The sequence below is a fragment of the Triturus cristatus genome, chromosome 6 (genome assembly GCF_964204655.1).
Source record: "Triturus cristatus chromosome 6, aTriCri1.1, whole genome shotgun sequence".
Lineage (NCBI taxonomy): Eukaryota > Metazoa > Chordata > Amphibia > Caudata > Salamandridae > Triturus > Triturus cristatus.
In genome coordinates, this window is record NC_140589.1 from 1,589,202,708 (window position 1) to 1,589,219,575 (window position 16,868).

Genomic DNA, 16,868 nt, shown 5'->3' on the forward strand with positions numbered 1-16,868 from the left:
ACCCTGGCTGCGGTGCATTTAAGACACATCAGCATCATTAATTTGTGTAACAAATTGCCTGCCATAGGCACAAACTAAACTCAAGTTTTTAAAAGATTACTGTTCCATTTACCCATGCAGTTCCCTGAGTGTCACAGGTTTCACCTTTAGAATATATAGACATAAACGAAAGAGCTCTATCATTATGTATTTTGTGTGTTATTCAGATGGGGAATTACATTTTATGGTATGGCGGTGTGGTTTGATTTTAAAGTGGTTATTTTTACCTTGGTAACCAACCACACCAATATTGTATTTGTCTGTACTAATTCAAGCTACAAGTAGTATACTTTTCACTCTAAATGTTTTTCTTGCTTGTTTGCTTTCAGGTGCCCAAGAGAAGAGACATCACCCACAGTACTGCCAAACAAAAGCCCTGTGAATTCACACAGCATTCCTCCAATCTCTCCCACTTGTACAGCTTAGTGCACCTGCCAAGTTAGAGCTTTAAGATGGCCCCAAAGAAAGATGCTTCCAAGAAAGTGGTCAGTGAGAAGAAGCAGCTTCCCACCAGTTGCATCTCAACCCAAACCTTTTTTAGACCACCATGTAGTGTGCCTGCCACAAAGGCTTCTGTGAGCAATCCGAGAGCAGCACTCCTGAATCAAGAGCAGCACCCCAACATAAGCCCAAGACCATCTCTGTTAGTGAGACGGCGACTATAATCCTGGCGACCGCGATGAGCAGTGACACTTAAATGGATTTGTCCCTTTCACAAGGTAGTACCCAATCATTTCTGGAAACACAGCTAAGTGTACAGCAGCACAGCCATCAATAGTATATCTTTCTGATGGAGCAGAACAGGATGTTGAGTTAGCTTCTGAGCAAGAACCTACTCTTTTAGCATCATTGGCTCCCAGATGTCCATCAAGGAAAAGGATGAGTACTACTCTACCTTCTTCTCTAAGCACCACTCCTGATGTTGATGATGATAGGGACATGGAGTGGACCCCGGCTGAGTCCAGGAGAGGCAAGGGAAAATAAAAGTTCCAGAACGCCTTAGGCTTATGGAAGGGGGTGATGAGGAGGATGACAACAACAACGAGGCAGTCATTGTTGAAGGTGACACAGAGGAGTCTGACATTGCTATTCAACCAGCTCGAAGTGATCTAGCACAGGTAGCATCACCAGCTCCCATATTTGCAAAGTCCCAGCAGAGACCTGAACTAGTGACCACTACCTCTGCAGAAATGTACACTGCAGAGAGGGAATCGACAACACGACCACCTACCTCCAGTTCTTCCTCAGGCTTTGGCAGTGGCGCAGCAAAAAAGATTTCCTCCCCAGGTTTGGACTTTTTATGGTTAGCAAAGAGGGGGAGCACATTGCAGTATGCACCATTCCCCACACCAATGTTCGTCAAGTTAAGCTTGGCACAAAATATGGAACTGGATGCCAAATTACCCATATGAAAAAACACCACTCAATCTGGTGGGAAGAGCACCATAAACAAAATTGCTGAACGTGGCCTTCATGCTGAAGGTGAGGAGAGAGCCAGGGAACCTCAGCTATAAGTGCAATCATGGTGGGAGATGAGGATGATGACAAAGAAGACGGTGACATCCTCGCGCAAAGCATCTATGTCCCCAGCAGTGTGCCAGCAGAATTACCAACCTCAGGGACTTCACAATGGCACAAGACTCTGAGTCAGCTGGAGACACCATGGCATACAGTGACTGCCCCACTATGATGCACACTGAATCTACCACCACCTACTTCTCAAAAGTCACCTGCGCCAGTGGCCCCAGAAAAGAAGAAACAAGTACAGGCTACTATTATGGGCATGCTCAGGCAGGAGGGGCACTATGACTACAACCACCCAATGGCACGTTTGTACAATGGGAAGCTGGCAAAAATATTAGCGCTGGACGTCCTCCCTTGTTCTTTTGTGGTAGGAGTGGGATTCTCAGAAATTTTTGTGGTCATCTGTACGAAATGGAAGATGCAGCAAAGTGACATGTGGATCAGTTGTCAGGCAACTGATTACATGTGCATCACTTCAAACTGGATCTCTTTTGTGGGGGTAAAGCAAAAGACATCTACAGGTCTTGGCCCTGAAGAAAGTTTTAAGAGCATTCAGCATCATGCAACAGTGGTGATGTTCACCATGGAGAAATCACATACAGCTGTAAACATTTTGGATGAATTTAACAGCAAGGTTTATGAATGTCTGTGACCCAGAGGTCCTAGAATCAGAATTTTTGTCACAAACAATGAAAGTAACAAAGTCAAATCCATGTCAGACGGTGGTATTTAAGGGTCCTGTGGTTGGCTGTTTTGCATCAACCTGGTGGTGCAAGACTTTTTAAAAAGCAAAGAGATAGTCAGCAGCTTACGGACCACCTGCAGAAGAATCTGCACTAATTTCAGCCATTCTTTTAAAGCCTGGAAGCAGTTGCAGTTTATTCAGCTGCTAACACAGCACCAGGTAAATCCCTGATACAGGAGGTGACAATACGTTGGAAATCGACCTATTACATGTTGCAATGTCTATTTCGAGCAGTACAAAGAGATCAATGACTATGTCATTCAAAGAGGAGGGGATGCAGTTGGGAAAGCCATGACCATGGATGCTGACAAATGGGGTCTAGTCAAATGTCTGACACAGATGCTACTCCCTTTTGAGGTTTTCACATGGGAAGCTAGCAAGGAGGGCAATAAGATGGGCCAAGCCATCCCATTGTTGCATCTGCTGCAGGACCAGGTAAAGAAGGTCTCTGAAAGGTTCGCACCCGCAGGTGTGAAAGAAAATACAGAAGCGCGTGCCTTGTGTCTTTTGAGCGTGTGTTCAGTTCAGCTGGTGCGGTTGTTACAGTGAGAAGGGAAGTATTGGTCTTTTGTCTCTAAACATGGAAAGATTGACTATGATCAAAATGAACCAATATTTCATACCACACAATTATACAGTTCCTGAAGTAACACAGGAGGAGGAGGATTAGTCAGATTAAAGTGTATTAGCTGACCAACTTCTGGGTGAACTACCTGAGTTTGAGGACAAACTCTACTTCCCTGACTTGTATGCCAGTGCACCCATATAACCTTTTAATTATTTCTCGTTGAACTTCTATTTTTGACCCCCCCAAAAAAAGAAGGTAATGGAACATTATTATTTTTGTGTCAGATTTATGCTGCCCACCATTTGTTAGTCACATATATATTGCCGGATTGCAGTTCGATCAGTGTCCATTGAAAAAGCCTCTACAATTCCTTCATGACATTGGAGAAAATGCCTGCCTCCCACGCATGCCTATCCTTTTTTGCATCACTTAACATGGCTGCCCCAGAAGATCATTAATTTACAAGAGTACCAATATCAAATTCCGATGTGTTGACTGCATCAAAGATGAATTGTGTACCTACTATCTAGCCATGCTTGGATTAGAAGAGGTAACTACAACTATTGTAATGGTGAGTGAGTGATTGTGAGTGGTGATTGGCGAGGCATGTGGTTGTAGACAGTGAGGGAGGGTGTTGATAGACTGTAATTTGGGAACTTGCTTGAGATGAATTGCAATGTTTGGGAACCGAATGATAGGTGGTAATTTGTTCCTGTAGGTGATTGGCCTAAACAACCTTACTTGGTGAAAATTAACCTGTACAGTACACTCCCATGATCCTTCTGTTTTTTTCATCAAGTTGGAGGTCTGCACCAAATGATCATTTGATTTACGAGACTGCCAAATTCCAATCTGTTGCTTGCATCAAAGGGGAGATACTTTACCTACCACAGTGCTTGGAGTGGAACAGGTAACCATTGCAATAACAAGTAATTATTGAGTGATTGTGAGGAATGATTGATGAATCATGTGGTGACAGACAGTGAGGGAGGATGTTTAACTGAAATTTGGGAATTTGATTGAGATGATTTGCAATGTTTGAGGCCTGAATGATGGGTAATCATTTTTTTTTCTGTAGGTGATTGGCCCTTTAACACATAGCCAGATTTATTTGCAGGGTCTTCACAATTTTTCTGATTCTTCAGAGTCCAGAAAAGGCACTTTAGTAAAACCTATCCAAAATACTGCAATTGTGGTACTCAACTTGCTCTTCAACAGCAGTGCACTTCACATCTTTCTTGCTCGGGTCATGACTGGGCCAGAGTTACTCAAAGTCAGGAGGATGGAAGAACTCAGGGTGGGACTAATTCATCAACTAGAAGCAAGAAGTTATCGACTTCAAAGGGAAACCATGACTTTGAGGCCTATTACTTAGCTAAGTGGAATGTAGAAAGGTGCATCGATTTGTGAAATGCGGTTGTATTTGTGTGTGTGTGTGGCAGTGGTGGAAAAAGTGAAACTCTGAGTCCCCCCCCTTGGTTTTTTTTCTCTGCCTTTGAGTCTTCTTGGTGCACTCCTCATGAAGCTTACCTTCCTTCTGTCCTTCTCATTGATTCTAAAATCCAATTTCTGTTTTACAATCTGCAGGCCTTGTAGCCTCCTATAAGGACAAAAGGTGAAAGCTGAGCTCAACACTCCTGCCTGCCTACTGGACCAGTCCACACAGGCACCTAAGCGTGATGGACTTTCCCGAGGAGAATACAGATGCACTGCCTAATTTTGCAATACAGTGTAATTTTTCTCTTAACAATCGTATTTGGAGAACTGGGTGTGTGGGTTCACTCCTCCATAATGTCATTTTTTACAACGTAGAAGTCAGAACATTTAGAAATCTGATAACTTGGGTCTCGGGGTCAGAAGGACTGTTTGTAATGCATTTACCTGTACTGTTACATACTAATTTGTTTGTTTACCTCCCCAACAGACTGATGACGATGATGTGCTGCTCACTGCCCAGATAATTGTTGTCCTTGTGTAGTGGTTGTCTTTGTCCACCCTTTACTCAAATCCCCTTTCTCATCCATTCATCAAACCCCTAACTCTCTTCCCACAGGCTGTGTGATTTATTGAGGTTTGGCTTAATTTACATTATCATTCACTACAGGATCTTCAAAGCAATAGCCCACACTGGCCTGATTTACCTCCCGCGCATAAAAGTGAGCCATATTTTAGCAATAGAATGAAGAACATCAGTCATCAGCATCATCATTCAGGCCTTGTGTAGCTTCCCTGGGAAGCTGACTCTGCCAGGGAACCACCGTTCCCTGGTGGAGGCACGGCGGTCAAAAGGCATCAATATGCTTGGCTGGAGCGCCATAGTCCCACCAAGCATATTACGACCTTCCTCACCACCACTGATTTCATGGAGGTTCTTCCTCCATGAAAACAGTGGCGGTGAGGAAAGAAAGGGGTCCTGCTCATAAAGCTACAACTTACAACAAAAAGCAGCTTAATAATAATCACATAGGCGAAACCAATGCATTACCATTGCTTGTTAAAGAACGTTTGTGACAGCACAGGTATTAATGAAAAAAGCTAATCTATAAAAAATCTAAAAATAAAAAAGTAGGCAAGCAGCCAAGATACACCAGGCCTTGCACTGCAGTACACTACTCTTCAGGTAGATATGCACATGTGATCAGGAAAATGTTCTGATTAATTTGTGAAAAAGTAATCACCAGGGCATAAAGTTATTTCCCAGGAAGTCAGCCTGTCTCCCACCACCCACTACCCTTGCTGGGTCTGCCAAATGTCAGTTCCTGTGCTACTATTAACTATCTCACTGGTACAGGTGTGACATTTTTCACTATCCTACTAGACCAGGCCACCTCAGACTGAATCAATGGTCTAGCCTCACCCATTTCAATTTGGATTTCAAAGTATATGAAGATGTGAATCAATCTGCTGGACTTATAAAAGACAGTCAGTGCCTCCACATTGTGGACTCTCATACTTAAGTGCCGGTACTTAGAGATAAATACTGGTGTTGAGCACTGGCAAACACCAGTACAAATAAAGCACTGGGTAAATTACATCACTAATCAAACAAGTCAGTCACAGAATGAATTGGGCTGACCTGCTGCCCTTTGTTATATGCTGTGGAGGGTGGAAGCAAAATGTAGATGACATTTGAACAGACCAAATGTGGCTGACTGAAAGCCCTTGGATGTATCTGTATATGAATATATTTTTAGAATTATTTTCTTGTAGAAAACATGAGGCTAGCTAGAGAGCTATAGCTGTCTCTAGACCAGGCCAAAACATGGTCTATACAGGACCCCCACTTCTCCGGTAGCATTACCTTTCCAGTGTCTACAATGTTCGAATCTCTGTGTGTTGTTTTAGCCCTATGCATTTGAAACTAATATAAACATAAGTTTGCTAATAATGTTTTTCATTGCTGAGATTCTTCTCCTAAAAAGTAAGTGTAAGTTGCATTACTTACTATCACCATTAACTCACATTGATTTCTGCTAGCCATAAGGGTATACTGACTAAGGTTTGCAAATAGTTTGTTTACCTCACAATGGTAGCTAGGCTCTCCTTCAGAATGATGGATGTAACCCAGATCTCTTGACTGGGGGTGAATGTTTTGATTTGTTCTGCATTCTGTCCATCAGTTATGTGTGTTTTGCCTCCTTCAGAATGGAGGCATGAACTCTTCTCTCACAAACGACATTGCACACTAACGTAAGGATCAGGCACTGGAGGTACATTGGTGATGTGAAATAATTTAATTATACATGAAGATTGTACGCATTGAAGTACCAAAACACACAATCTCAATTGACATTATGAAAATTAACTTCATTTGCGCAGCTTGCCACTAATATAATTTCTATTTGGCATATTTTGGTAAAAGTTCAGCAATAGCATAAACATTTGAGGAATAATACACATACATCAGGATCCAGAGTTTAGTGAGGAAGGCGTGCACCATTTCGGTGATCTTCTGCTATGCTGTGTTTCTAGGATTGAAGTAGCAGAAGACTGAAAGTGAGGCTTGGAAACCGATGTGTTCCAAGCCTTGTGTAAAGAATACATTTACGGTGCGAGTCAAACAGAAATCACTTTAACATAATTTAAGACAGTCATCAGATGGCAAAAGCTTTTCAACAGAAATGCCAGCACTTTAAAAATTTAAAGAAGCACAGAGTAAGCGGTGTACAGGCAAAACATTACAAAAGATAGCTCCACCAAAATGGATGATAACAGTATTTCGGCGATGGGAAACTGACAAAATAAGCAGAGGAGGAACAAGAAATGGAGGATAAGAATGTAGCACACACAGGAACCAATGAGAAGCAGGATGTAAGCTCCTTTTAAGTTTATATTAAAAACAATAGATTTCTCAAGCACATAGCAAGCACTTTGCAGGCGAATCCTAAGAAGACAAATTGAAAATAATGCTTGTTGCATACAATTGTTTGAAAATAGTGGGTGGCACAGTAGCAGTACATTGCTGTCCCCTAAAACACTTGGAATTTGAACTGCTAATGATTTGGAGAGTCACAAGGCCATTTTCATGTTTTACCCACACATCCCTCACAGAAAAAAACATTGACTGTGTGGCAGAAAAGTATTAAGGCATAATAAGAATAACACCAGATTTAAAAAACAGTATTTTTATTTTTTTTCTTCTAAATGCTTTCCAAGTAATTAAACAGACACTTTGATCAAAAACACTTTTCACATTTTAATAATGAGTAAGATATCATGCACCATAGAGTATAAGTTGTGTTTTGTGCTAAATTAATGGAGCCATGCTCATTTCTAGCCAGCGCGTCAGGTATTTTGCTACTGTCTGCAGCTGGGGCAGCTGTAGTTGACAATTATCAATTTTTTATTTCAATGGCCCTGTTCTTCTCCAAATGCCTTTCTCTTTCCACCCTGACTCCAAAGAGGCAGATGAATAATAAATAAGATACTATGTGACACACCTCATGTATGAAATGCAGATATTATCCTGAAGAAAATTATGCTCTGCACGAAAGGGAAAGGAACAGGCTATTTGTATTTGGCACGTTCATCACAGAGTATCCCATATGCCAAACCTGACAGCAAATCATGCACTTACTCCCACTTTATTCACTGGCCTCACCCACCACCACATATTATTTCCAACAAATTAATCTGCTGGGCAGAAAGGAAAGGAAGCTTGACTTACTCTACTGCAAGGTAGGGTAGAGGGATTAGGAGGTAGGGCAGAGCTTTTGATATCGACTTGAGGGGTCACTAATTATCGACTCATCATCTTTGGCTTATTCTGTCACAGTACCAGTCGACAAAAGTCGAAAGCGAAAAATCTGAACAGGCATAAAATACATCTGCTATGGGAATGTATTTTTCAGGTTATTGGTAGGCTGAGATGGAAGAACATAGGAAAAAATAAAGAAGTGAAGCTCTAAGAAGTGCCTGAGTCAGCGAAGGGAAACATAACTTGTGTGTGCGATTTGCAATGCATAAATAACTTTGTAAATGCTGCATTAACTGAAGCAGACACACATTGCACAGCCAACACTGCAGTCATGAATTGACTCATACTGCACCTTGGTCATGGGTGACAAAATGCCATGGGTGGGGAGCGGGGTGATGAATGATGGGTGGTATACATCTGCCTCGCCTAACAGATGCAGTAAGTCAAGGGAGTAGAACAAAAATTTAAATAATACCCACTACTTTGAACCATAGCATTAATATCCTTACATAAACAAAGTGAGCAAAGTAGATGAGCATCATGCCCCTCTCCAAGAGAAGAGCTGCCTTGCTTATTCATCCAAGCAATCCAAATATGTTTTCACCCTTTCATTCTAATTCACCCATAGCCACAATGATTTAAGCTTTACTTTCTCTCATCCAGTCTTTCACCAACATTTCCAATCCATTATCCATCCATTCAATATCCACCCTTGCTTTCAACGATCCTTTCACCCATACATCCCTATAGAGCTATAATCTATGAAGATCATGATGACTCAGTGATTGAAGCACAATGAAAGGCGTTGAATAATGATCAATGAAAGACATTGGTGTTGGTTGGCAAATTCATTGGGTCCTCAAACTTTTTTCAGTCATGCTGCACTGTCATCGAACTGCTGGTATACTGCATAGATGAAGTACTCAGCACATAACATTGGGGGGTACATGACCTTAGCCACTCTCTTGTTAACTCAACTGTTAGAGCATTAGCAGGAAAAAGAAAGCTTCTCAACAAACATACATGGTGTATAATATTTATAATACTAGCTTACTTGGGCCTGCAGTGGACAGTGGAGTGTCAAAAATGTGTTCTTGGTCTTACAGTACCACAAGATAAATAGGAGAGAAAGAAAAATGATTAACAACAAAGCAGAAGATAAAAGAACTAGAGACTAGAGACCAGAAAATGTCAGCTACCAAAAAAATAAAAAACCTGTAATATAAGGGAAAAAAGATAATGGAGGGATAATAGGAATTAAACAAATATTGGGTGCTGATTTTAGAAACTAAAAATAATAGATTAGTGATTCAGTTAATCTCAACAAAAATATTATGACAGGCAAACACAGTCACATTTTACTTCTCAAAAGCAGAGTATCTATAGTACTAGTTTTGAGTCTATCAACTATTGTTAGTTTGGCCATACTAATCTTAAAATCCCTATTCTAAAAATTCCTTGAAAAAAACTACATATGGAACTAATGCACTTCAGGCACTGATCTTTGATTCTATAATCATTTCTAAACCCCCTCGATCGACCAACTCAGTCTTCCTATTTTGCAATGCATAGATGCTTACTACACATGGCTGTGAAATACCCTGGAAGTGTACTAGCTACATAAACAAAGTTATAGAGAGAACACTAAATTACTGATATCACTGATTCACTGTGGTGACAGGAGGACAGAAGATTCTGCACTGGCTTTTTAATTAATCAGTCAAAGCGAGTGCCAATGATGAGTACAATTATGTAGCACTGAGCACCTGCATAGCAGAAACTAGAAACTCAATCACATAATATTAATATTGTTAATGTAAACTAAATGTAACTAACCTCGAGTGTGAGCTGCTATTTGGAAAAAAAGGTTAGCATTGAGAAACACAACAAATAATTAATACTCACCGAGTCCCGTAATGTTGCCACAAGGTCCTGGTCTAGAATCTCCGCACAGCAGTGCGTCAGGTGCTGGATGGTGCGCTGAACGTGGCTGGTGCACCACACTCACTGATGCACCCTTCCCCAGCACAGCTAAAGCTCCTCTAGGGGGTATCTACTACCGGCCATGCTGCCAGCATGAAGGTGAGGTGATGCCGGACCAAAAAACGAGTTCTGCCACTCCCTTCTAGCTGAAGATTGCACAGAGTTGCACACTTGGGCGGTGGCTCCACCTGCAAGGTATGCAAACCTCTACTATGGCGCTGGATGGGGTAAAGAAAGATTAGAAAAGAAACACAAAAAAAAGAAAGGAAAGAAATAAGGAAGGAAGGGGAAAAATGAACAAAATGCTAAAAGTCACAAAAAATAGCAAAAACAATTATAAAATGTTTTAAAATACACAAACACAAAGACACGCCCTAATACAAAAAATTCAAATATGGGGTAGATACGTTTAAGGGGGGGAGGATAAAAGAGATTAAAGAGGGAAAGAAAATTGGGTCCAGCACCAAAAAAAGTAAAAAAAACAACATGGCCCCACCCATGTGAATCGCGGGGTGTTCGCCGGCAATTTGGAATGTGAGGGTGAACTCCGCATTGCGTTTTGCAATGTGAAAGAGCATGCCAGCAAATCCTGCCCACCCATAGAAGTTTGCGTAGCACTGTGGAGTTTTTTAATCACTGAGGAGTTCCGTATAGCACGATTCCATGAAGTCCACCCAAGCCTAGAGTAAATCAGGTTCTCATCAGAAACCTCCATTAAATATGTAGCTCACAAGTGCACAATGTCGGGCAACTTCATCTGCATATCAATTTCAAATGGTTACATAATCATTTCCTGCTCTGTCAGCAGTGGACTACTCTAATTTCTTGAGGCAACTGTAATGCATCTAGCAGTTCTTTTACATATCCCCCATTCCAGATGGAAGATCCGGAAGATGTCATATACCTCCTTTATGACCATAACATTCTAAAATAATGGAGCACACCAAAGCCATATTGACTATCTGTAAATATAGCCACTCTCAATTATGCTGAAAAACAACATGCTCTCATAAGGGCAATCAGCTCTGCCAATCGTACAGAGGTAACAAGTCGAAGCCATAAAGCTTCTACCACTTCCTTTATTGTGAAACCTGCCTAGGCTGCTCTCAGAATTCCTTCATTGTTTCTCAAAATTACATAATCAGGTTAATCAAAATGTTCATTCTTTATGTCTGGTCTTGGCTTGGTGCATAAGTCTGTCACATCTCAACTTCATTCCCTTCAATCTCATTCTTAGGAGTAGACAATAGGGTGGTTGTATTTAACATAAGAGATCTCCTGAGTAATACATTTTCAGCTGCAAGTATTTGTTCATATTTTGTGAGTTAGCTGTTTGTCAAATACTGTATTTTAGTTAGGGTGAGCAAAATCTCCACTGAATGGGGAACCATCACTGTGAGAGGCTGTCCCATCACTATACTCTCAAATCTCTTGATACTGACATCAATTGTGGCAACCGCTTTATAGCAGCCTGGCATTTCTGTTGCAAAAGGGTCAAGGGTAGTCGAACATTCGTCACATGTGTTTGTGAATCTCCATGCATCTGAGTAAGAACTGAGAGAGCACAGCCCTTTCTCTCACTGAAGAATAATGTGAACATCTTTTTGAAATCCGGCAGTCCTAGTGCCAGGGCATGACTGAGACTTTTTCTCACCACTAGGAAAGCTTTCAAACAGTCATTGTTCCATGAAAGTGCACATCTTTTTGCACCAGCATCTATAGAGGCTTTCCCACTGGGGAAAAGTTTGGAATCCACTTTCTAGAGTAGCCAACCATTCCCAGGGACTTTTCTGACTTCTCTCTGAGTTCCTAGGTGATTCCTAGTCAAAATCTTTTCCACACTCTCTTGTGACACCTTTCATGTTCTCTTGTCAATTATGTGTCCAAAATACTGGACTTCTTGTTGGCAATATTGCAGTTTGTTTGGCAACACTGTATGCCCATTCTCAGCCAAATGATTCAATAATGCAACTGTATCCTACCTGCAAGCTTCTCGTGTATTTGATGCTCACAAGTAGGTCATCAATGTATTGCACGAGAATTGAGTTGAAAGGCATCTGCAGAGTTTCAAGATTCTTTTATGAGATCTGATTAAAGATCGATGGAACCTCTGTAAAGCCTTGTAGAACTCGACACTATGCCAAGACTCTGTTTCTAGCGCAATGATGTACGGAATGCTGAATAAATCATACATTCACCCCCAGTCAAGAGATCGGGGTTAAATCCATCATTCTTTTGCTCACCATGCCACCCTAGTTTAGACCCAGCCATATGGAACTCAGTCTTGACCCTGTGCCTCATGGGAACAGTCCAGACCAAACTAACAAGCCATGTCCTCCCTGTGCCAGAAACAAGCCTCCTGGGACCGGTTTCTGGGTATTACCCTTCATCAGCCAGGCTAGCTTGAATCCAGTGGCACACTGAGCAAGGGACCCACGTCTGCGTATACCCATCCCACTTAGGGTGAAAGTGCTACACAAACAAATGATGGACGGAATGCTGAATAAATCATACATTCACCCCCAGTCAAGAGATCTGGGTTAAATCCATCATTCTTTTGCTCACCATGCCACCCCAGTTTAGACACAGCCATTTGCAAATCATTCTTGACCCTGTGCCTTAAGGTAACAGTCCAGACCAAACTGCCAAACCAGGTCCTCCCTTAACCAGAAACAAGCATCATGGGACCGGTTTCTGGGTATTACCCTTCATCAGCCAGGCTAGCTTTAATCTAGTGGCACAGTGAGCAAGGGACCCACGTCTGCGTATACCCATCCCACTTAGGGTGAAAAGTGCTACGCAAACAAATGATGGACGGAATGCTGAATAAATCATACATTTACCCCCAGTCAAGAGATCTGGGTTAAATCCATCGTTTGTTTGCTCACCATGCCACCCCATTTTAGACCCAGCCATATGCAAATCAGTCTTGACCCTGTGCCTCATGGGAACAGTCCAGACCAAACTGCCATGCTAGGTCCTCCCTGGACCGCAAACAAGCATCCTGGGACCGGTTTCTGGGTATTACCCTACATCAGCCAGGCTAGCTTTAATCTAGTGGCACAGTGAGCAAGGGACCCACCTCTGGGTATACCCATCACACTTAGGGTGAAAAGTGCTACGCAAACAAATGATAGACGGATTGCTGAATAAATCATGCAACTCTGTTTCTAAACATGCATGAGAAATAGTACTGGCTGTCCTCCTATAATCGAATAGAGATGAAGAGTTGAGAGAGATCCACAACCATTAACCAATCTGCAGTGCAAGGAATCAGGAAAAGTATTGTTGCTAGATTTGGTACCACAGGACAACACAGAAAAGCTATATTATTAATCTTTTGAAGATTCTGTACTATTCGATATGTCCCATTTGGTTTCTGTAAACCCATTATAGGCAAATTGCAAGGGCTTTCAACAGTTTCTTTTAAAATTATGTGTTGTAGTATGCTTACTCCTGAAACTGTTTCTGGCATCACATTATCAGGTGGGAGTCTTGGGAACATTGCTTTTGGTTTTCCTGTAACCCTTTAAACATGTTTCAGGCCTGCCATTGCAGTCTGTGTGTGCACTTTTAAACTGCTATGCCGACCTGGATAAATAAACCTTTTGCCTGACCCTAACCTTCATTTTTAATACATGTCCCCCCTAGGGTAGGCCCTGGACAACCCAAGGTGCGAGGGGGTAATGTATATAAAAAGTTGGACATGTACTTTTAAGCTTTACATATCCTGGTAGTGAAAAACTCTTAAATTTGTTTTTCCATACGGCAAGACCTACCTCTCCCATAGGATAACATTGGAGCTGCCTTATTACATTTAAGGAGCTGCAATTTCAAAATGGGAGCAGGTAACCAGGTCATGTTTGGTATCTTTGGAACTGTAAGGAAAAATCCTCTCTAATGATAAAGTCAGATTTTGAATTGCAGTTTTGAAAATACTACTTTTAGAAAGCTGACACATTCCTGGACATATTCCTCCTAGACAGCTACACAGAATAGAGACCTTAGGTGTGTCTGGATAGGCCATCACTGGCAGGATGGGAGAGCGGAGCTGGGCACAGCCCTACTTACACTTGAAAAGGCAGTGTCTTGTCTCCACATAAAGGGCTGCATAGTCCCTGAAGTTAGTCTGAAGCCAGGACAGGGACGACAGGTTGCCTGAGGATTTCAAAGGGAAATCTCTAAAAGCTTTTTCCACTTTCCAGAGGGAGGGTACCAGGTATAAATATTGGACCTCAGACACCACCTCTTCATTCCACTTCTGGACCTGTGGATACTCTGCCAGGGAAAAAGTCTGCTGTGCTGCTGAAAAGGACTGCCACTCTGCTGGGCTGCTGCTCCGAGGAACTGCTGCCCTCCTGCCTGCTGGCCTTTTGCCTGGGTGAGAAGAACTGGACGTAGATCTGTTGAACCCAGGATCCCATAGTGACTCTAATGGCTAGTTGGCTGGCCTCCTGACTTGAGCCTCAGTGACAGTAGGCTCCAAAACCCTCAACTCCAACACCTGGACTCTACTATCTGTGAGTCTACCATGCCAATTGATGCCACCCCAGTCCTGGACCCTTGGAAGTGGGCCTAAGGTGTTCTGCCAGCCTCCGTTGATCCAGCAGAACCAACGCATTTGCTCAGCTGCGTGGTGCAACCCCAGGCTGAATCAACACATTTGCACTGCTGTGTGGCTCTTCCCGGTTGCAAAGACCTGCATCCCTCACATCCCTTGTCGACGGCAGCCTCAACGACGATGCTGGACTTCACATTGTGGCATTACAGCTCCTCAGAACTGACAGATCACCCCGGCTGCACATCACATCCTCAATGCTGGTCTTTGCATCACAAGCCCTATTTATAGGATCCTCGACAACAACTCAGGCCCCTGCATTACAGCCTTGCTGCATCTTAAAACCAATGCATTGCTTCGACCGCATGAAGCATCTTTAACGTGGGCCCTCGCAATGCTCTGGGTCGCTGTAGCCGGCCCGTGCTCCATCATGGTCGGCCTGAACTGTGACTTTGCCCCAGTCTAGCGTGACCAGATATCCACAGTTAAAGCTTTGTGCCTTTTGGCACTATCTTCACTAAAATCTTTACATTTCCACATCTTCGGTTCTACTAATTAGATATTTGTAGTTTTGGAATTGGTTTATTTATTACAAACAACTCTATTTTTCCAGCTCGGTGTGGGACCTTTTTTCACTTTATTACTGTTTGAAGTGTTGCACAAATACTTTACACATCGCATGTAAGTCAACCCTGACTGCTCTGCGTCAAGCTATCGGAGGGATTGAGCACAAGGTAATTTGGTGTTGGCTTGTGCTTCACCCTGACAAGGATTGTTGTTGCTGCTTGACAAGGGCTCTCACCCCAGTCGATTAGAACCAAATTTTTACATCTACCATTGCTGGAAACTGTTGGGAAGATCGTGATCTCTCTTCAGTGCTTATACCTGGCCAGACATAAGAGCACATCTGGTTCCCTAACACTGAGGGTGAGCAGCTAGTGCCAGTTCTGATGAGACAGGGAGTGCTGTCCAGGTGCCTCCTATAAATCTGGCTTAGATTTTAAAGACACGTCATGAGAATAGTGGCATGGCGGAAGTCAGGAAACAAGCAGAAAAGAAGCTACAGCCACTAAGATTTGACAATCGGCCCCTCAAACCCACCACTTGATTAGGCTGCTAGGGAGGACTGCTAGAAAGTTTTGAGAGTGCTAGGTATTTCCAACAGCTTTTGGCAAATATCTCTATTTCATGATGGGACTCTCTGCTGTTAAGTTGTATGTAGATACATGAGGCTTTTCGGTCATTAATATGCCTCATTCTATCTATACTGCAACTATGCATTCTAATCCAGTCTGGGTGAAGGTTTTACTTTGCAAGGGTGGACATACACAATCTTGAAACTTCACCTCAGTGTATGAGATATGGATACATTTTACTGGCTACGCACCATGGGGAGTTAAGGCCACCTGACTGGAGCTTTGGATTTACTGACATCCAAATTTCCATCAGTGGACATCTTTTGCCCAAAAATACTTGGGTGACTGCTGAATCCACTGCCTGCTCAGGTTTGACTTATTGGTAGAGGCATTGTGGGTGGGCAGTTGAGAAGGGAAAGGGAATGCTGCAAAGAACATCTTAGTGTGGGAGAACCCCTCGCAGTTAACAGCATAAGGGATACTGAGGAGTCCCACTACACTGGATATCTTGAGGGCAGCTGAAGAAAGCACAAAAGAGCAGATGAGTCAGTGTGTGGTGAGGGGTAACATCGAACACCCAGGGGCATATTAACAAGGGCTTTATCTCAGCTTTTTTGGCTTTAAAAGCCAAAGAAGCGGAGATAAAAATATCGCCCTACCAACAACAGGGTGCTAACATGCAAAATCGCATTTTAGCACCCTTTTTCACTACGCTTCCCTTTGCATCTCTAATGAGATGCAAAGTGGGTGTTCCAGAGCAAAATAATAGGAGAAATGTTGCTAAGCGACATTTCTCCTGTTATCAAGCTTCACGCTAACCATGTCAGAGACAAAAAAACCAGCTCTAACCACGGTTAACGCTGCTTTTTTACGTCTGCTAATTTTCAGACTTAGCCATGTAATCCAATGGGAGGTGGATTACATGGCTAAGTCCACCATGGGCTATCAACAAGGATATCCCTATCCTTGTAGTTTTATCGCTGCATTACCAGCAATAACCTCCCAAAATGCCGCTATCGCTGGATTTTTTATTGCCTAGGCGGTTAGCGTTGTTAATAACGCGATAACCAGGCGATATTATCCAGCGATAGCGGGCGTTAAAAAACTTAACGCTAAGC

At 42.5% G+C, this 16,868-nt stretch overlaps 1 protein-coding gene across 1 annotated transcript in view; it reads left to right on the top strand.

The window, feature by feature from the left end:
- FSHR (follicle stimulating hormone receptor) overlaps positions 1-16,868 on the top strand; it is a 2,004,148-nt gene that overhangs the window by 1,515,309 nt on the left and 471,971 nt on the right. The gene's annotated exons all lie outside the window — the stretch shown is intronic.